Source organism: Lactuca sativa, chromosome 4 (assembly GCF_002870075.4).
Source record: "Lactuca sativa cultivar Salinas chromosome 4, Lsat_Salinas_v11, whole genome shotgun sequence".
In the NCBI taxonomy this organism is placed as follows: domain Eukaryota; kingdom Viridiplantae; phylum Streptophyta; class Magnoliopsida; order Asterales; family Asteraceae; genus Lactuca; species Lactuca sativa.
The window spans coordinates 119,403,859-119,425,469 of NC_056626.2; the positions used below are offsets into that span (position 1 = coordinate 119,403,859).

Consider the following 21,611-nt stretch of genomic DNA (forward strand, 5'->3'; position numbering starts at 1 on the left):
ACTTTGACTTAGGGCATGATCAGGGGTAAAATGGTCATTTTACCCAAAAGGACAATTAGCAGTGTTTGATTGAGTATGTTGTGGGAATTGCAGCCGGAGGATTTCCGGAGCAGCAGCAGCAGCAGTAGACAGTCAGTTCCCGATCAGATCAGCAGCTACTTCGAGGTGAGTTACCTTCCAGTAGCGGTGGGTCTACGGCCACAATGCCGGCCCACCAATAGGAGTTGTATGTAGATGATTGTCTTAGTGATATTCATCTAGGGATTACTACTACCTGTGTTGTGTTTATGTGCTAGTATGATATGATGCTATGTGCTAGTGACAGTAGGGGAGATAGTCCCCGAGATATCCGGTCGGTAGGGCCGAAGGGGTAGTCATACCTAGCCATGTTAGATAGATTCTGATATTGTGATACATGTTATGTAGTAGTAGTAGTAGAAGGGAGAAATAGTTCCCCAGTATCCGGTCGAGAGGACCGAAGGGGAGGCTAGCACCCAGATATGCTACGTAGTATCCGATCGAGAGGACCGAAGGGGAGGCCAGCACCCAGATATGCTAGGCAATATCCGGTCGAGAGGGCCGAAGGGGTAGGTCGGGCACCCAGATATGCCTGACAATATGTGTATCTTATGAGATTATATGGTATGTGGTACAGTGGGGGAACTCACTAAGCTTCGTGCTTACGGTTTTCAGTTTTGGTTTCAGGTACCTCCTCAGCTAGGGGAAAGGAGTTGGCGCGGTAGCAGCATGTCACACACACACACACTCTCTTGTTTCCACAGTTACGAGTTTATTCTGGGATTGATACTCTGAAATTTGATTGATCGAATGTTGTAGTTTTCAATTTGGTTTTCGATGTGAAATGGTTTAATCAAACAATGTTTTAACTATTAATGCTTTTATGTAATGTTTTATAACGAAATTTTTGGACGTGAAAATTGGGTCGTTACAAGTTGGTATCAGAGCCCAGGTTTGAGGGATTCGGACACACCTTCGGGGGTGTCTGGACTCAAATCGATGGATTAAAAGATTTTCTAAAAGAAAATGTTTTCTAAAATTGAGAAAAGAGTTTTGAGAAAGAACAAAGTGTGTGATGTGTGCGACCGGCCGAGCTCAAGTAAGTATTCCCCAAAGTACCCATACAAGTTTATGTTATGTTTATCAGCTTTTGTAGAACAGCATGCTAGAATAGGACTAAGGATCTAGGAGTGATGCCTTATGTGCCTGCTTTATGTGTTTCAGTTGTATGAGAAGTGCATGCTAGTTATTGAGTAGACAGCAAGTAGGATAGCCTGATTAGGTTATGCCTGATAGTATGAGCTTAACACTTTATGCTAGTACAGTTCCTGTAAGCAGATAGAGTTCATTGAGATTGTTACCCTTGTTTGAAAGTTGCTTGCTTTGTGCTACGTGGGACTCTGAATAATGGGAGTTAGCCATTAGGCGAATACGTCACGTCACATGTGATCAAGGTTGAATAATCTTAGAGTGCCAGATTTGATCCTACTGCGCAGCTCTTGTTTGAGTCCAACCGTTGTAGGGACGAGTCGGGTACTCGAAGGATTATCTGAGCCTCGTCACATGTGATGGTATTCGGGTAATGGCTAATTGTCATTACAAGGAGGCCTGCAGCAGCTAAGGACTGGATAGAGTAGCATCAAAGATTTCCCCTAGGGCAAGCCTAGGATGAGTATAGCAGTGATCAGCAGTAGTGAAAGGGGTCTGGTGGAGTCGAGGCATTCCTTGAAGAGCGTATGGATAGATGTGGAAGGTAGTATGGGCCCGTACTACTGAAAGCAGAGGATCCGTACCCGAACCAAGGAAGGCCAAGATAAGACCAGGGAACTTGCAAGTAGTTGTGATCCCTCAGGAAGTATCAGTATCACTAATGATTGTTGTGATGTATTGCAGAATGGTGGTACTTCGATCGAGGCCGGTAGATGACGGTTCGGGAGAGGGGTCAGGTTTGGGATCAGGTTCCGAGCAGGTAGATGAGGGACTATGTGAGTTCATCGCGTCTGAGATCACCAGGGGTATCCTTGAGTCGACTCCCATTATCTTCCGGTCGATCAAGGAAGGGATCATCGAGTTGATGAAGGATCGCCTCAGGGCGTTCAGGAGCGACATGGCATCTGGCCAGTCGGGTCCTCGCACACTGTCCTTTAAGGACTTCAGGGGCAGTGGTGCGCCAGATTTCCACGAGGTGAAAGACCCCATTGCTGCAAGGCGATGGATTGCAGACATCGAGTCTGCACAGTTGACTAGCTTCTGCCCCGAGGGGTCGAAGGTGAGGTATGCAGCAGGGTGTTTACGGGACCGAGCCCGGGATTGGTGGGAGTCAGGGGTGACTCGTTGGGAGCCTCAGATATCGAGGCTATGACCTGGTCGGACTTTGTGACCAGGTTCAGGGCAGAGTTTGCGCCGGCTGTCGAGCTTCAGCAGCTGGCCAGGGAGTTTCTAGACATGAGACAGACGACGGAGACTGTGGCGGAGATCACCGCCAAGTTCCGGGAGAGGGCTTTGTTGGTGCCCCAGTATGCTGGTGACGAGGATATGAGGAGGACCCGCTATCACGACATGCTCCGGGCTGATATCCGGGAGCACGTTAGTTTTTCAGCTTGCCCCACCTTGGACTCCATGATTGCCAGGGCGAGGGAGAGGGAGATAGATTTGGAGCACATCCGGAAACGGAAGGCAGAAGAGGGTCAGTCGGGAGGGACTTCGGGGAAGAAGCCCAAGGGATCAGATTCGGGGCCGAAAGGCCAACATGTACGGGGACGCTGTAGGAAATGCGACAAGACGCACGAGGGGGCGTGCAGGTTGGGATCATCAGGCTGCTACAAGTGCGGCAAGTCTGGGCACTTTAGCAGGGATTGCACTGCTCCGACAGTAGTTATTCAGACGTCTGAGTTACTGTGTTTCCACTGCAACCAGAGGGGCCACAAGAAGGCCAATTGCCCCCAGTTGACAGTTTCAGCGCCAGTGAAGGCGCCAGTTCCAACGACCCTGCAGATCACGGATGGCCGGCAGGGCAAGGCAAAGGCTCCAGTGGTGAGGAGCCGAGCATTTCAGCTGACTACCGAGGAGGCACGCGCCGCACCCGATGTGGTGACGGGTATGATTCTTTCCCTCTCTTTTATTTTTATGATGTTATGATATTGATATGTGCTCCGTATGTATATGTATGCATTAGGATCGTTCCATGTGAACGGCATCCCAGTTTAGGTGTTATTCGAATCGGGTGCATCCCGATCATTTGTGTCCCTTGCGCTTAGCAAGAAGTTTCATGAGTCCTCGGGCATGTTGGATTGCCCTTTGGAGGTAGAGATTGCTGATGATCGATCGATGCGGGCATCGATGGTATTTCGAGATTGTGTACTGCGTTTGTTTGAGGAGCGTTACTTGGTAGACTTGGTTCCCATTCCGCTGCGTGGGAACAAGGTGATTATAGGCATGGATTGGTTGAGCCCTAATGGGGCAGTGATAGATTGCGCGCAGCAGCTAGTGCGAGTCAGGACCCCAAGTGGGGGAGAGTTAGTGATTTATGGCGAGAGGCCACATGGCGGACCCACTGTATGTTCAGCAGCGAGGGCTAGGCGCTATCTTCAGCAGGGATGCGCAGGATATGTCGCGTATGTGATGGATACCCAGGAGGCGGGTAAGGCGACAGTGAGCGAGGTTCCGGTGGTTCGAGATTTTGCAGATGTTTTCCCGGAGGAGCTTCCTGGGATACCTCCGGAGCGACAGGTGGAGTTCAAGAATGACCTTGTTCCTGGTGCGGCTCCGATAGCCAAGGCACCGTATCGGTTAGCTCCTCCCGAGATGCAGGAGTTGTCTATGCAGCTGCAGGAGCTGCTAGACAAGGTATTTATTCTTCCGAGCAGTTCACCCTGGGGATCCCCGATTCTGTTTGTGAAAAAGAAGGACGGGTCGCATCGGATGTGTATAGATTACCGAGAGCTGAACAAGGTAACGGTGAAGAACCGTTACCCACTCCCAAGGATTGATGACCTCTTTGACCAACTTCAGGGAGCATCTTGGTTCTCCAAGATTGATTTGCGTTCGGGTTATCATCAGATGAGGGTCAGGGAGGAGGATACGCAGAAGACCGCGTTTCGGACGCGCTATGGCCACTATGAGTTTGTGGTGATGCCGTTTGGGCTCACCAATGCTCCTGCCGCGTTCATGGACCTCATGAACCGCGTATGCAGACCGATGCTGGATCGGTCTATGATATTCTTTATCGATGACATCTTGGTTTATTCCAAGACTCAGGAGGAGCATGAGGAGCATCTGAGAGAGGTGTTGGAGACCCTAAGGAGGGAGATCTTGTATGCCAAGTTCTCCAAGTGTGAGTTTTGGTTGCGCAAGGTGCAATTTCTCGGGCACCTTGTCAACCAGAACGGGATTCTGGTCGATCCGGCCAAGGTCGAGGCCGTGGTGAAATGGGAGGTTCCGAAGTCTCCATCTGAGATTCGGAGTTTCCTGGGATTAGCAGGCTACTATCATAGATTTATTCAAGATTTCTCCAAGATAGTCGTACCCCTGACGCGGCTGACGAAGAAAGTCGTGGTCTTTCGATGGGGACCCGAGCAGCAAGCTGCATTTGAGACACTGAGACAGAGACTGTGCGAGGCGCCGATCTTAGCCCTGCCAGAGGGCGTAGAGGATTTTGTGGTATACTGCGACGCGTCCATTTCAGGGATGGGCGCGGTACTGATGCAGAGGGGGCATGTCATTGCCTACGCTTCGAGGCAGCTCAAGCCTCACGAGGCGAACTACCCGACGCATGATTTGGAGTTGGGGGTGGTGGTTTTTGCCCTCAAGATTTGGCGGCATTACCTCTACGGGGTTCGATGTACCATCTACACGGACCACAAGAGTTTGAGGTACCTCATGGATCAGCCGAATCTGAACGTGAGGCAGCGTTGATGGTTGGACGTGATAAAGGATTATGATTGCGAGATCCTCTACCACCCGGGGAAGGCCAATGTGGTGGCCGATGCGCTTAGCCGCAAGGCGGCGCCGATCAGGGACGTTTGCATGAGGATGACCGTGGTGACTCCCCTGTTGGATCGAATTCGGGATGCTCAACAGGAGGCTATCAAGAAGGAGCATCGGAAGAGTGAGTGTGTGGTGGGTCAGGTTTCCTCCTTTGATTATGATAGCCGAGGACTATTGACACTACACCGTAGGGTGTGGGTGCCGTATCACGGAGGCATGCGCCAGATTTTGATGGAGGAGGCGCACAAGTCCCGGTTCTCTATTCATCCCGGGGCGACGAAGATGTATAGGGATCTTCGTCTAGATTATTGGTGGCCCTGCATGAAGCGGGATGTGGCATGGTATGTTGAGCGGTGCTTGACCTGCAGGAAGGTCAAGGCCGAACATCAGAGACCGCACGGCAAGATGCAGCCGTTGGATATTCCACTATGGAAATGGGAAGATATCACGAAGCTTCCCAGGACCGCGCGTGGAGTGGATTCGATTTGGGTCATCATGGATCGATTGACCAAGAGTGCTCACTTTATCCCGATCCAGGAGAGCATATCGGCCGAGAAATTGGCCGACATCTATATCAGGGAGATCGTGGCGCGGCACGGGGTGCCAGTATCGGTTATCTCGGACAGGGATGTGCATTTTACTTCCAGGTTTTGGAAGAGGTTTCATGACGAGTTGGGCACTCGTTTACATTTTAGCACCGCTTTTCACCCATAGACGGATGGTCAGAGCGAGAAGACCATCCAGACTTTAGAGGATATGTTGCGGGCATGCGTGTTGGATTTCGGTGGTAGCTGGGATACCTATCTTCCTTTGGCCGAGTTCTCGTACAACAACAACTACCACACGAGTATTGACCGTCCCCCATTTGAGATGTTGTACGGTCGGAGGTGCAGGACCCCGATATGTTGGGGTGAAGTAGGCCAGAGAGTCCTGGGGAGCACCGAAGTGGTGCTCAGGATGACCGAGAGGATCCAGCAGGCTTCAGACTGCTCAGAGTTGGCAGAAAAGTTATGCCGACAAGCGTCGATCCAACTTGGAATTCCAAGTCGGGGATATGGTTCTCCTGAAGGTGTCGCCTTGGAAGGGCGTCATTCGATTCAGGAAGCGAGGCAAGCTAGGCCCGAGATTCATCGGACCGTTCCGAGTTGTGGCCCGGGTGGGCAAGGTGGCGTATAGGCTGGATCTGCCAGTCGAGCTCAGCCAGATCCATAGCACTTTCCATGTTTCTCAGCTGCGGAAGTGCCTTTTGGACGATTCAGCAGTAGTGCCTTTAGAGGATATTCAGGTTGATGACAGCCTGAATTACATTGAGCGCCCAGTCGCAATCCTCGACAGGAAGTCGAAGGATTTGAGGAACAAGAGGGTGGAACTAGTAAAGGTGCAATGGCAGCACCGCAAGGGTTCGGAATGGACTTGGGAGCCGGTGGACGAGATGATGGAGCATTACCCCGAGCTGTTTCAGGATCGAGCAGCAGACTTCGAGGACGAAGTCTAAAATAAGTGGGGGAGATTTGTAGCACCTGGTTCCTGGTACGTAAATCTTATTTGAGTATTTTCCTTCTTTTAAGCCTTGGACTCGGCGAGTTATAGGTCCGACTCGCCGAGTAGGGACGGAACCCGGGACATGTTTAAGTTGGCGACTCGGCGAGTCACCGTTGTTGGATGAAACCCTAAGTTTTAGGGGTTTGCACCCTATTTAAACAACATATCCGCCCCAAGCCAGTCCCCATTCACCCCCCCCCCCCAGAGCTTCCAACCCTCATTCTAAGTTATTCATTGAGAGTTTGAAGCAATTGTTGTGTGTTCTTGAAGGTTTTGAGGCAAAAGGGAAGTAGATCAAGAGGAAGGGAAGGAATCCAAGCATCTTTGTGCTCTCTCAGTAGTTCCTTTGAGGTATAACCCGTTTTCCCCCTGTTTCTATGCTTATTACTTCATTTAAGTCACTCTTGAGCCAATCCCCAAGCTTGTATGTGCAAATTATTTTGTAATAAGTTGATTGGCCCTTAGATCTAGGCATGGTTGAGCTCTAGGGGATCAGATCTATTGCCTTTATGGACCCTCATTGCATGAAGACCCTAGATCTACCCTTTTGAGTGCATTTTGAACCCTAAAACCCTTATTGGTGAATATCTACACGTAAAGTTGGAAACTTTACGTGTGATTCATGCTCTAGGAACCCAGATCTGTGAATAGCATGGACTGGAATCGAGCAAGTCCATGTAGTTAATGGTTGCATGGCAACGACTCGGCGAGTCGTTCATCTGACTCGGCGAGTCTGCTCGCGAGTCTCCGAGTTTGTCCCGTTTTTGTAGTGTCGAGTGTGAACAGTGAGTCACGGGGTGTGACTCGGTGAGTTGGAAGTTGAACTCATCCATGGAGGGACTCGGCGAGTCATTGCCTGATTCGGCAAGTCCAAGGCAATCTTCATAGATCAAGAACAGACTCGGCGAGTTGGTCATACAACTCGGCGAGTCTCAGCATGAGTGTTCTTCGGATGAAGACGAACTCGGCGAGTTGTTCATACAACTCGGCGAGTAGGATGAAGGACTTGAATATCAGTTTAGAAGGAGAACTCGTCGAGTCATCGCCTAACTCGACGAGTAGAAACGGGATTCAAGACAATCGTTTGGGTAGGGACTTGGCGAGTTGGAGAGCCAACTCGGCGAGTCGGGTCAACTGAAAGTTGACTCTGACTTTGACTTAGGGCATGATCAGGGATAAAATGGTCATTTTACCCAAAAGGACAATTAGCAGTGTTTGATTGAGTATGTTGTGGGAATTGCAGCCGGTGGATTTCCGGAGCAGCAGCAGCAGCAGTAGACAGTCAGTTCCCGATCAGATCAGCAGCTACTTCGAGGTGAGTTACCTTCCAGTAGCGGTGGGTCTACGGCCACAATGTCGACCCACCAATAGGAGTTGTATGTAGATGATTGTCTATGTGATATTCATCTAGGGATTACTACTACATGTGTTGTGTTTATGTGCTAGTATGATATGATGCTATGTGCTAGTGACAGTAGGGGGAGATAGTCCCTGAGATATCCGGTCGGTAGGGCCGAAGGGGTAGTCATACCCAGCCATGTTAGATAGATTCTGATATTGTGATACATGTTATGTAGTAGTAGTAGAGGGGAGAAATAGTTCCCCAGTATCCGGTCGAGAGGACCGAAGGGGAGGCTAGCACCCAGATATGCTAGGCAGTATCCGGTCGAGAGGACCGAAGGGGAGGCCAGCACCCAGATATGCTAGGCAATATCCGGTCGAGAGGGCCGAAGGGGTAGGTCGGGCACCCAGATATGCCTGACAATATGTGTATGTTATGAGATTATATGGTATGTGGTACAGTGGGGGAACTCACTAAGCTTCGTGCTTACGGTTTTCAGTTTTGGTTTCAGGTACCTCCTCAGCTAGGGGAAAGGAGCCGGCGCGGTAGCAGCATGTCACACACACACACTCTCTTATTTCCGCAGTTACGAGTTTATTCTGGGATTGATACTCTGAAATTTGATTGATCGAATGTTGTAGTTTTCAATTTGGTTTTCGATGTGAAATGGTTTAATCAAACAATGTTTTAACTATTAATGCTTTTATGTAATGTTTTATAACGAAATTTTTGGACGTGAAAATTGGGTCGTTACATCACTCCCCTACCATCTCTCTCTAACTTAGACTTTCGCTGATCATTCACCACTATCTCTACAACACCGCATCGGCAGCACCATCGGGGTTTCTTTCCCTCTTACTGTCGCCTTCAATCACTTGAAAAATCCTTCTCTACACTTTGCCATTTCATAATTCCTAACGTCACCACCAACATACCGATCGTTCCTATTCCTATCTGCCACCAACACCTTCGCCTCTGACATGGTTGTAGAGTACTTGAGCCAATTAAGGAACACTACCACGTCATCTATTATGATGATTTCTATCAGGTGAGGCTTTCTTTCATCCCCTCTTTTTCAATTAATCATTTTTGTGCTTGACATAATCTTGTGATTTAGTTGGCTTTTGTTATTGTTGTAGAATTTACTGTATGACTTGATGTTCCCTTCAATCCAGTAAGAGAGTTTACGCTTATCCCTCTCTCTCTCTCTCACACACACACACACTCTCTCTCTCTCTCTCTTTTTTTTCTCTCTCTCTTATTTAATCGACCATCCTGGTGTTTGTTTGTGTTTACTGTTTGTTATAGGTTTACAGCAAACCCAAGTAGCATCCAATCATTGTGTCGAGTTATTGATCTCCAATGGATGTTTCAGTGGAGAAAATAGCCTTCTTTATCATCTTTTATTATAGTTATTTCTACATGATTTTTTTGATGGTTCACAATTTTTTGGTTTTGGGATAGCAAGGCTTATGAGAGATAAACAGAGAAATGAGATTGGGGGTCATCTTTTCAAGACTAGATGTCATCTTTTCAAGAACACAAAACGAACAAATGTAAGTAAAGTATCCAGTCTAATGGTTCGATGTGAATCTACACTTCCAAAATTTGTTTTATAGTTGCATTTTCTGGAGCTACTTGCACATTTTTTTTTTTTATTGTGGAACAGTTTATTCTTAGACTTATTATTGGTATTAATGGTGTTGTATATATGTTGCAGTTACTATTAATGGTGTTTGACACACGTTGCAATTATATTTTTTGCTCTTAGAATAATGGGTGCTCATAATGCAGGAAAAATAACTTTCATCAGGTTGTTGTATGTTACACCCTTCTAGCTTCTAAATGTTCCTTTTTTATTTAATTTTAATTTTTCATACATTATTGTAATAATTGGCTGGTGCAAGTTGTGTTCTATCTAATACAATAGCCTATAAATGTAGGCATTGTAAAAGGAAACGTCATGCCTATTTTTTTTTTTTTAAGTTTTTAAATGTTAATAAATATCAATACTCACATAGTCAAGTGTTTTTATGTACAACCTTAAATGATTTAGGGGACAACATTGAGAAAAAGTAATAACTAATGTCATTCTGCAAAGTCTCCTGAAGAGCTTGTGGAAATACTAAGAGATGTAAGATTTCAAAAAACATTGTTGTAGAATCATGTTTGGTTGACATGTAGTAATTTTTTATAACCACATTTTATACATTATTAATTCTATGCCTTTTTAACAGTAACGGGTAATGCATTTGGGCATTTTTTTAATTGATTGTTTATTTTGACATATATGTTAGAAATATGAAAATACAATGCGATAAATTTGTTATATTACTGTTAACCTACTTGAACTTTTAAGTTTTTGATTTTTTTTATTATTAATACAATTCTATGTTCTTTCAGAATAATCATGATAAGGTGGGTGGTTCATTTTCAAAATCGATGGACACTATTACGGATATGGAGATCGTACTAAAGAGATGATGATGGTTGACAAGTTTATCATGTAGCTCCAACTAGCAACTTTTCTCTTTACATTCTCTTTTGGGACAAAACAACACTGTTTTGGGTTGCAAATTATGGAAAAAATCTACATGAACTTATTGGCTTAGTTGGATTGTGAGCTTGGGGATGTTGGATTTTTAGTAAAGAGTATAAGGCAATTGTGAAGGAAATATTGGTAGCTCCTTTCCCAGATCTGCTTCACTTGCTTCATTATTCATCAAACGAATCAATTAATGACAAAAAAAAAGTTAAATTAAAATGCTATTAATGTATGAATATGAGATTTTTGGTCATAGAAAAATGTTACCTGAAGTGAGGAACATAATTGTTTTCATAGTGATTCACATAACTTTGAAAGTTAAAGTTTTACTTAGATAATCATTTTTCCTAAAGTTATTGACAATCACACAATATCATATACAACTGTAAGTTTACTTTTTCTTTTTAGTAATACATTTTTAAAACTCATTTTAGATCTATGCTTTTCTGTTTATGGGTTCTATCATGGGATTAAATCTCAATATCATTTTACCTATATTGTTATTGGTTAGAAAATGATACTTTGGGAAGAAAGCACTTGAAGAAAAGAAACAAGTTTTTGAAAGCATGAAATAAATGTTTTGAGTTTTAGATCAATTGTTAACAAGCATGGGTTTTAAGGAAGACATACACAATATATATATATATATATATATATATATATATATATATATATATATATATATATATATATATATATATATATATATATATATATATAAATAAATTAATCGTAATATATGTGGATAAAGATAATTTGAATACTTATGTTCTATAAATTTGTATGTAACTTTTTATTAAAAGCACAATATGCATAGATTAAATAAATAAATATTGATATCTTGTGAAGTACGGTACGAATTGCGTTTTGTGGTTTCGGTGGTTTTTTAGATTCTTGGTTTTTATCCTTAACTTTTTTCGTTACATTTATGGTTCATATGGTTTTGGTTCCGAAAAAACTAATGGTCGAAACAAAGTATTTGTCGTCCGCCGCATTGCGCGGGTAAGCAGCTAGTGTATATATATATATATATATATATATATATATATATATATATATATATATATATATATATATATATATATATATATATATATATATATATATATATATATATATATATATATATATATATATATATATATATATATATATATATATATATATATATAGGCCTTCGGTGTTTGTATTAGTGGCTATGATTAATTAGCAAGACACCCTGGTTGAAGTCATCTTATTCCAAAGTATTTTGACAAACTAATACGCCGCTAAATCCATTGCTAATTTCGTCGATGATCTATTGTTGTTGGCTTTTAGCAACGAGGTTTCAATGGAAATTTCGTTTGTTGATTCCTATGTTTCTATTATGTACACAAAATTTTGGGCCCCCTTATGACACGAGCTTTGTGCGGTTGTATACCTTATACCTCCTCAAGGGATGCCCTAATTTGTAAATCAATATATTTGTTTTTCTATTTAAGAGAAAAACAATTGATCAATAATGAAAAAAAGTCAAATAAAATAGAAAACCTAGCAAAACCAGAGTCGAGAACATGCGTATTCGATTGATCATCATTTCAATTTTTAAGCATTCCCGCTAATTCACTCCACTAGATAAATTGCAAAAGAGGCAATTTAAATAATCATCAATCACATATACACATACACATACGGAATATTTAAGTCAATAATGAGAGGCGTGATGCGGAGGATCGATTTATGTCGCGAAAGTCTTCAATAAATCAAACCTAATCTTGTTCATATTATAATGTGAATTCGAAGCATCTTGGAATAAACTCTTTATTAGTATTTTTTTTTCTATTAATTGAATATAGATAATTGGTATATTTATCTATTTATCTATTTATTTTTATTTCAGTAGAGAGATGGTGCGCAAGTAGTACTCCCACTTTAGAATGCATGATATAAGTACTTTCTATGCATGAAATAGTACAATGCATAAGGTAAGTTGTATTTTTTTTAGTTATGGTATTATTGGTATACATGGAAAAGTACAATCCATTAATATTCATACATATGCCTAGATTACATACGCACATTTTAAAGGTTACATGATTGTTCACACAAACAATGAAATCCTTTTCCAAATTTATGCAATAAAATACGTGATGAATAATATAGATATGTATCACTATAGGGAAAAAAAAAGTAATACAATGTTTTATACGTAACATGTTGAAATATGACATATGGTTTCATAATTCATGTTAAAGTATTTCATTATACAAATATATTAAATGATGGTTCCCAATTGATCAGTAGATGATCCTTATTCGACCACAATTTTATTTTAATTTTTTTTTTCTTTTTGATCGGTGGGTTTTTCCCGATGCAGTTGATTTTTTTTTTCTTTAATCCTATCTTCTCCATCATATCCAATCTTCTCCTTCAAATCCACGTGCTTTACCGCAAGGTGTTAGATGTCTGATTTCACCGCCACTTTAACCGATCACAATGGAATTAGTAAGTATCACCGCTTTATTCCTTGGAATTATACGACATCGGATTTACTACAACAATCCCTTTACTCCATCATGTTCGCACCAATAAACTTTCCTGATCCTTCTATCACTGCTCTATTTTTCTTTTTGCTTCCCTCTTTCGTCTCCTTCTACCAGCTATATGCTTTGGTGCCCATGTCTTGCCCTAAACGCTGCTGACGATTCTTCGCTGTCTTCTCCAAAGTTCATCAACTTAACGTTTCCTAATGGCGCTAATTGGTAAACTTGATCAGGTGACTGTTTATAACCATCACACTTTAATAAGCAGATGAATTTGAGAAAGAAATGTAAGTACAAATGTTGGTTTTTGTATTGTCAGTCATCTACATGATTACTACATTTTCAAGTTAAACGTCTTTTCTTGAAAAGCTTAGATGTTTTGCGTAATATCAATTGAATATTTGGTTCATATTCTAATTTTTCATTCAATACCATGATTAAATGAAATAAAAAACACAAATAAAAATAACAAAATCCAAGAAATCACATCCCTCAGATTTCAGAAATAGCACATTCCATTCCATTCACAAAACAAACATTTCATTCTACTCCCCATATTGATATCTTCATCTGGCGTGGCTTTCTTTTATGCAGGTAATCGAAGCTTCATGGGATTTAGGCTTCAGTTTGTTTGGGTTATTGTTCTTCTTGGATTTGATTCTTCTTCGCTTTGTTTTATTATTATTATTTTACTTTCATTGGCCAGGTGTGTTTGGGATCTATGATTTGGTTATGTATCACCATTGGCGATTATGGCGAAGCTGAAGTGCAAAATATTTACACTTTCCACGTAAGTTTTGTATGCTAAGCAAATCATCATTTTCTTCTAATTTTCTGTAATTAAAATCATGATTATTGTTGTCTCTCATTTCCTGACTTGCTTCAATACCATGGAAATGTTAGAAATCCAGAAGGATTTCGAGACAATGGTGACATATTCCCTGTTGTGGATGAAGTTCTGGCTGCTGCCCACCAGCTATTCGATGAAATGCCTAGGTCCTTATTCTATTTTGTGATACTCCTTTTGAAATTGTTTGAAGTTTTTAATTGTTCATGTTAGATTAAAATCTGATTTAGGATGTGGCCAACACAAAAATCCGCCTTTACCACCATCATGTCTAATTTAGACCTGGCAATGGGGCGGGTTTGGAGCTAATCAACCTTGATCCAAACCCTTTTAACAAATTTCAAAATCCGATCCAAACCCGCTCCGTAACCCGCAGGGTTTTAAATAATCAAATTCATACCCTTATCCACCGAATCAGCAGATATCCAAACCCGCCCCGTAACCCGTAGGTTTTTTAATAATAAAACACATTTTACTTAAATCATAAAATCCCATTTATTAAATAAAATTAAGTTTTGATTTAGAAAACACATTATGTACTCGAGGACTTTCTATTGGAATTAAAATTAATATTTTAGTTACTTCCGATTGGTTTTTGATCGTCGATTGCATTGATAGAAAGTCCTCGAGTACATAATGTAATCACCAATTTCATTTATTTCATCAATGCAATCGACGGTCAAAAACCAATCGGAAGTAACTAAAATAATGATTTTAATTCCAATAGAAAGTCCTCGAGTACATAATGTGTTTTCTAAATCAAAACTTAGTTTTGTATAATAAATGGGATCGGTACATACTTTAGGCAATATAAATGAAATTGGTGATTACATGATGAAATATAAATGAAATGAAATCATGAATCTTGGGAGAAGAGTAGAAGACTGGAAGTCTAGAAGTTGAGTCCATGACTCCTATGTAAAAATAATTTAGTCTTTGGCCTTTTCTCTTTAGATTTCTGATTGGAATTTAATGTAAACTTTAGGCAATATAAAATATAAATTTATATTTCTAAAATTTATATGGGGCGGGTTATAAATGGAGCGGATCGGTGCTGATCCATACCCGACACTTTTAATAAAAGGGTTAACGGGTACAGGTCGTTAACGGGTAAACGGATCAAAAACTATGTTCCAAACCCATTTAATTGTTAAGGGTTTGGATCGGATCAGGGTCAAAACCCGCTCCATTGCCAGGCCTATGTCTAAAGCTCTATGGTGTCAATTTCAAAGAGAGAGAGAGAGAGAGAGAGAGAGAGAGAGAGAGTATACATGTATTCACCCAATTTCTGCCCAGGTATAATTTTTGTAATTTTAGGGGATGTTTGAGAAAATAAGAAAAAATAAAAGAGTTTCAATGAAAATAGCAAAATTTAACATGAGGGATGCTAAATAATCCCATTAATTCACAAATTTATTTTACTCTTTAAATGAAAATAGCAAAACATAATTTCCCGTTCCAACAATTCTTTTTCTTTTACAAAATTGAGTTTGAACCAGATTTGAAAAAAGAATACTATTTTCAAAAACCTCTTCTTTGGATTCTAGCAAATATATGGACAAAATAATTTATGATTATAATATTAATTATTTGATTTCTAAAACGAATTAAAAAAATATATATATATGTCCTTCATAAAATGAAAATTAACTTGGTAAAAAGGAATCTTATTTCATAAGAAATGCTCCATCCCATTTTTTGGTGGCAACCAAACAGGAATTCTTTTATTCTTGAGTAATACACTATTCCGTTCCCGCATTTAACCGTCTATATAAATGCATAATCTATTATGTATAGAAAAGCATGTTAACCTCCACCATTAATGCAAACATAAAGAAGTTTGAAGAAAATTGATTAGATAAAAAAATAATACAGAGAATACATTTACAAAGCAAAGATAATAACTGTCTTCTAACTAACATTCTAACAAACTTTATATATAAAAGACCAAATTACCTTTGGTCCTTGGGCTTAGCTAAAAGATTTATTTTGTTTTCCTTACAGATTCCTAAATGGCTTCAAAGTGAAGGATTTGATCCCACAAAAGAAATGTATGTATTTATCCCTTTGACTTTTAAGGCCAATCTAATTGTACTTTGACTTTTCTTATTATTAGGTCTAAACTTCTATTCGTTTTTTCATCGCCAACTTACTTCTTCCAACTTATTTACTTTCTCCCCACATAATTTCATTTATGTTTTTTACTGACTAAATATTATTATATAGAAATTCAAATTTCAGATTAATTTTCAGTATTTGAAAATCCATTTTTAAGAGTTAATTTGAGAAAATAGTAATGTCATTTATTTGTTTGTTATTGCATCATATCTTTATTTAGTCAAACTATACAAACCAATTTTCGCTTCTTTTGGTAGGGATGAGTTGCTTTCTCAAAGTACAATGCTATCATTGCATGGATGTGAATCCTTATCATGGGTTCATTTTGATTCATAGAGGAGGGATGTGTGTGTTTCCACTCCTTGACGGAGTGGAATGACAAAGTATTTTTATTTTGTAATTTTCTTTTTATATTGTATACATTAAATCCATACATAAATTTTCCCTATGGTGACAGTTTACTATTACAAATACCAATTATATAACAGTTAACTATAAGAAGGACCATTTATGTGTCAATTTACTGCCACCACAGGGACCATCAGACCATTTCTGTAACGGTTTGGTAAAACAAAGACCACATGAACCATTTATATCCATGACACAATCAAGGAAAAAATAGACCCCTTCCTAACCCATGCAAAACATGGGTACCTTCTCTAGTTATTTATAATGGTAAGGATATAAAATGTTGTTTCATAAACCTAATATGAAACCCAATTTATTTTTATCTAAATTTCCAGTTTTACTTTTTAATTTGAGTATTTAGAATAATGCTTAATTATTACCCATGACATGTTGAAAGGCCCCCCTTTAATGCACCCAAGTCCAGATGGAAGTATAAAATGGTAAGGTTAGGTATGAATACATGTATATTTATTGATTGTCAGGTATGATTCTTTAGGACTTGTGATCATAAATATAAAGTCGGGGTTAGTCGTAACTCAGGTTAGTGTTAGCCGTAACTTGAAATGGGTTATTCTGACAAGCGTCGATCGGATCTGGAGTTCCGGGTCGGGGATATGGTGCTCCTGAAGGTGTCGCCTTTGAAAGGCGTCATACGATTCAAGAGACGGGGCAAGCTGGGCCCCAGGTATATTGGAGCTTTCAGGGTTATAGCCCGAGTGGGCAAGGTGGCATATAGGTTGGATCTGCCAGCCGAACGCAGTCAGATTCATAGCACATTTCACGTCTCCCAGTTGCGAAAATGCGTGGTAGACGAATCGGCAGTGGTGCCTTTAGAGGATATTTAGGTTGATGAGACCCCGAATTACATCAAGCAGCCAGTGGCAATCCTTGACTTCCCGAGGAACAAGATAGTGGAGCTGGTAAAGGTGCAATGGTAGCACCGCAAGGGCTCGGAATGGACCTAGGAGCCAAAGGACGAGATGAGGGAGCATTACCTCGAGCTTTTTCAGGACCTAGCAGTAGACTTCGAGGAAGAAGTCTAAAATGAGTGGGAGAGATTTGTAACACTCGATCCCTGGTATGCTTCCTTTCAAGTATTTCTTATGTTTTTTGTTGGGACTCGATGAGTTGGTGGCCCAACTCGTCGAGTAGAGTTGTGATCCGCGGGGAGTTTAAATGACCTACTCGACGAGTAGGGAGACTGACTCGGCGAGTAGGTGTTGTTTGGGTGAAACCCTAAGTTTGAGGGTTTGTGCCTTATTTAAACAACTTATCTCAGCCTCCACAATCCCTATTACTCTCAGAAAGCATTATCTCGGAACACTATCCTTGGGTGAGTGTCCTAAGGTCATTTGGTGCATTTTGTTGGATTGTGAAGCTTGAAAAGAGGAAGGAAGTTTGAGAGTTCGAGTTGGGGCTAGCAGATCTAGAGATTTTGTTCTATTTCCAGCTCATTCAAGGTAAAATGCCCCTGTCTTGGTCTTCCATGTGTTTATAAATCCTTAGGGCTTGGATTTTGAGTATCTTTAGGGATTTCTAAGCCATTTTCGGATTTGTGAAGGGTTATATGGAGTTTTGACTTCCGATCTGGGTCATTGGAGGGGTCTCATGGCATAAAGGTGCCAACTCTATGGCCATGAGAATCCCATGCACTTTGTAGAACATCTTTTATGGCTTTTTGAGCCAAAGACCCCTTACATGTGCACCAAGCTTGGAACTTTACATGTAAAATGGACATTAGGAGGCCATATCTATGGTTTGGATGTGTTAAGACGCATTTAAATCGACTATATAGTAATGATCAAGGATGGACTCGATGAGTCGTTCTTGAGACTCAGCGAGTCGGGGTGTAACGACCACCAAATCCTTTCTGTCAATGGACCAGATGATAGTGTGGAAGGTCCCTCAGTTGTTTAGGCTCATAAGGGACATGGGAATCATGGGACTTGACGAGTGTTCGAGCAAACTCAGCGAGTCCAAGAAAATCTCCTAATCTTTGAAGATGAACTCGACGAGTTGTTCATACAACTCGGCGAGTCATAGACTGGACGCATTCTTATGAGGGAGATGAGCTCGACGAGTTCAAGGTCGAACCCGGCGAGTCGGATGAAGATGGTTCTGATGGTACGATTGAAGGAGAACTCGTTGAGTTCTTGCTAGACTCGACGAGTAGAGTCGGGGATTGGTTTGGGTTAAAGGAGTATGGACTCGACGAGTTGGTAGACCAACTCGGCGAGTCAAGTCAACTGGATGTGGACTTTGACCAATGTTGACTTGGATTGAATTGAGTTGACCCTGGTTAGTGTTGCATATTCAGATTGATAACTTAGAAGGGTTTTCATGTAGGGATTGAGGAGTCGAGAAGAGTCGATTTGCACACCAAGGACAGTTCAGACACTACATGACATCGAGGTGAGTTACCTTCCAGTAGAAGTGGGTCTAAGGCACCAAAGTCGGCCCACTAGTAGTTGAATACAGTTGAGATGAGTTTCTTTGTGATAATTGTCTGGTTTGCCATCACTTGATGTATTCTATGCGCCAAAATATTATGTTCTACGTGATAGTGGTAGTAGGAGGGAATAGTCCCCCGATCGGTCGTTAGAACCGAAGGGTAGGTCGGACATCCCAGATATGGTTGACATCATGTTATGATATGTTATTTTGTGATAGTAGTAGGGGTGAAATAGTCCCCGAGATCGGGTGGGATAGACCGGTGGGTAGGCAGACACCCCAGAATGGCCTGACATGGGTAGTCAGTACCCCAGAATGGCTTGACACGGGTAGTCAGCACCCCAGAATGGCTTGGCATGGGTAGGTCGGGCACCCCATAATTGCCTGACAGTATGTATGCTATGTGATTGTATGGTATGTGGTATAATGGGGGGAACTCACTAAGCTTCGTGCTTACATTTTCAGTTTTGGTTTCAGGTACCTCTTCGTCCAAGAGGAAGGAGCCGACGGTGTAGCAGCGCATCACACACTCACATGGTTTCTGGATGGAGTTTTTTGGGATTGTACTCTGATTTTCATTACTTTTGATGATATGGTTTTCAAACACGTTGTGAGGGTTTTTGTAAATTGATATGAAATTGACAATGTTTGGTAAACTATGTTATGAATCTCTTAATTAAAAATGAAATTTTGGCCTCGAAATTTGGAATGTTAGATAATGGTTTACATACAACAACATATTAAATCTAATAAATTATGTAAAGTATGTTAAAAGTTAAATACATAACTTTATAAGTAGAAGAAAATATATTCTTCTAATATTGAAATTTAATTTATATATGATTATACTGTAGGTTTGATATTTATTTAACATTATTAACTAACTTATAATCATTATTAGAAAGAAATTGAAAAATTATAGGAGTTTCAAATGAATGTGGTGAAAGGAAAACTGAATAAAAGTTTCAAATGAATGTGGTAAAAGGAAAAATGCATCCTTTATATATATATATATATATATATATATATATATATATATATATATATATATATATATATATATATATATATATATATATAATGATAATGATTTCAATCTAATCAGTAGTTGATCGACTTAATACCGTCTAGCAACTTTTAGTATATTGATTTTGTTTAATTAATTTTTTTTTTGAAATAACCTCGAATTTTATTAAGCACCCCAAGTAATGAGAAGCTGAATGGGGGCAGGAAACTGAAATTTTTTGTTTAATTAAATAAGGCTTATTTATAATTATTCAAATTCATAGGTTTAAATTTCAATCTTTAATAGATTCAATAATTTACTAAATTTGTTATCTAGATGCCGTGATAGTTACTTCTTAGGCCCTTTATTTACAAATTAAGTAAATCGAGGGTTGGCAACATTAAACAAATATTTCCTTTTTTTGAAAAACGAACATAATTCATAAAAATACTTCAAGAAGAGGTCAAATTTCGATTCCATACAAGAGCATATCATGGTCTCACTAATTTACAAGCGAGACATCAAAATAGGTTAATTGCTAAATATTAATGGATATTAAATTAAAAAATAGAATCAGAATGGTTGCCCTAATCAGATCTAATTAAATTAATAAATTAATAAAACCTGATTGAGAATATAATCATAAATACGTGAAGCGGAGGCCCGGTTTCGTATACCAATGCCTAGAGTAGTTGGCCAACAAGTTCTCTTAATGCATTTTGAAGTATTTTTAATTACTATTTTCCAATTTCAAAATTAAGTTGTACCAAAAGCAATTTTCTAAAATGAGCTGTACTAGAAGCATCTTGGAATAAACCCTATTGCTATTATATTTTGGGTAAATTAGGAATAATAACATTGTATATTACCTTTGTAATTAAATATAATCGATATATATATATAATGTTTTTATTCATGACAGTACTATATATGTATATTTTTATCTACATAGCAGCAAATTCGTGTTGGAAAATTCATATCATACCGACTATAGTGATAATCAATAACATTGATGTCTAGTTGGAGTAGAGCTGACAATTCTCGATACTATTCGTGACACGACCCGCGATACGATACGAAATGGATGGTTTGGGTTGAGTTTTTCAACCCGCTAACCCACCAACCTGTTTATTAAACGGGTCATATATGGGTTTCTCAAAAAATAAACGGGTTGACCTGCCAACTCGTTTATATTTTTAATAAAAAAAATTATTTTATTTTTAAATATATTTATGTATCAAGTATTAATATTTAATAAATATTATATAATATATACTACTGATTCATGGACCATTTGACTGCTTTAACATTTTGACTCGTGATGGATGGCCTAAGGTCGTAAGTCGTAACCTATAAGGCTATGTCTGTAACCATTTTGCAATTTGCCCTATAGTCGTAAGTCGTAACCTGACTCACAAACCCAAATCTGACCCACGACCCCGTATAAATAAATGGGTTGGTGGGTCATATATGAGTTTATGATCCAAACCCGCTAACTCGTGACCTGTATATTTAAATGGATCGTGTTTGGGTTGGCATATTTTGACCCGCCAACCCGCGACACGCCAACCCGAACACGACACGATTGTCAGACCTAAGTTGGAGAGTGTTAAATAATAGCAACATTTTTTATCATACAATTATCAAATTATTGACTCTAGAGATATACTGATACGAAGAAGACAAAATGGTTCCAAACAATGACATAACGGAAAGCATCACTTTTATTCAAAAAGAAAGTGACAACTTATTCACATTTCATTTGATGGTTTGAGGCAAATCAAAAACTAAGCAACACAAGTATTATGTTGGCATGTAATCAGTTG

General features: G+C 40.0%; 1 long non-coding RNA gene across 1 annotated transcript; it reads left to right on the plus strand.

The window, feature by feature from the left end:
• The first annotated feature begins 8,657 nt into the window (after positions 1–8,657).
• Positions 8,658–10,872, plus strand: LOC111899647 (uncharacterized). Its single transcript, XR_002853011.3, has 5 exons — positions 8,658–8,936; positions 9,028–9,062; positions 9,197–9,444; positions 9,609–9,701; positions 10,292–10,872. It is a non-coding gene; the product is annotated as an uncharacterized LOC111899647 (long non-coding RNA).
• Positions 10,873–21,611: the final 10,739 nt, after the last annotated feature.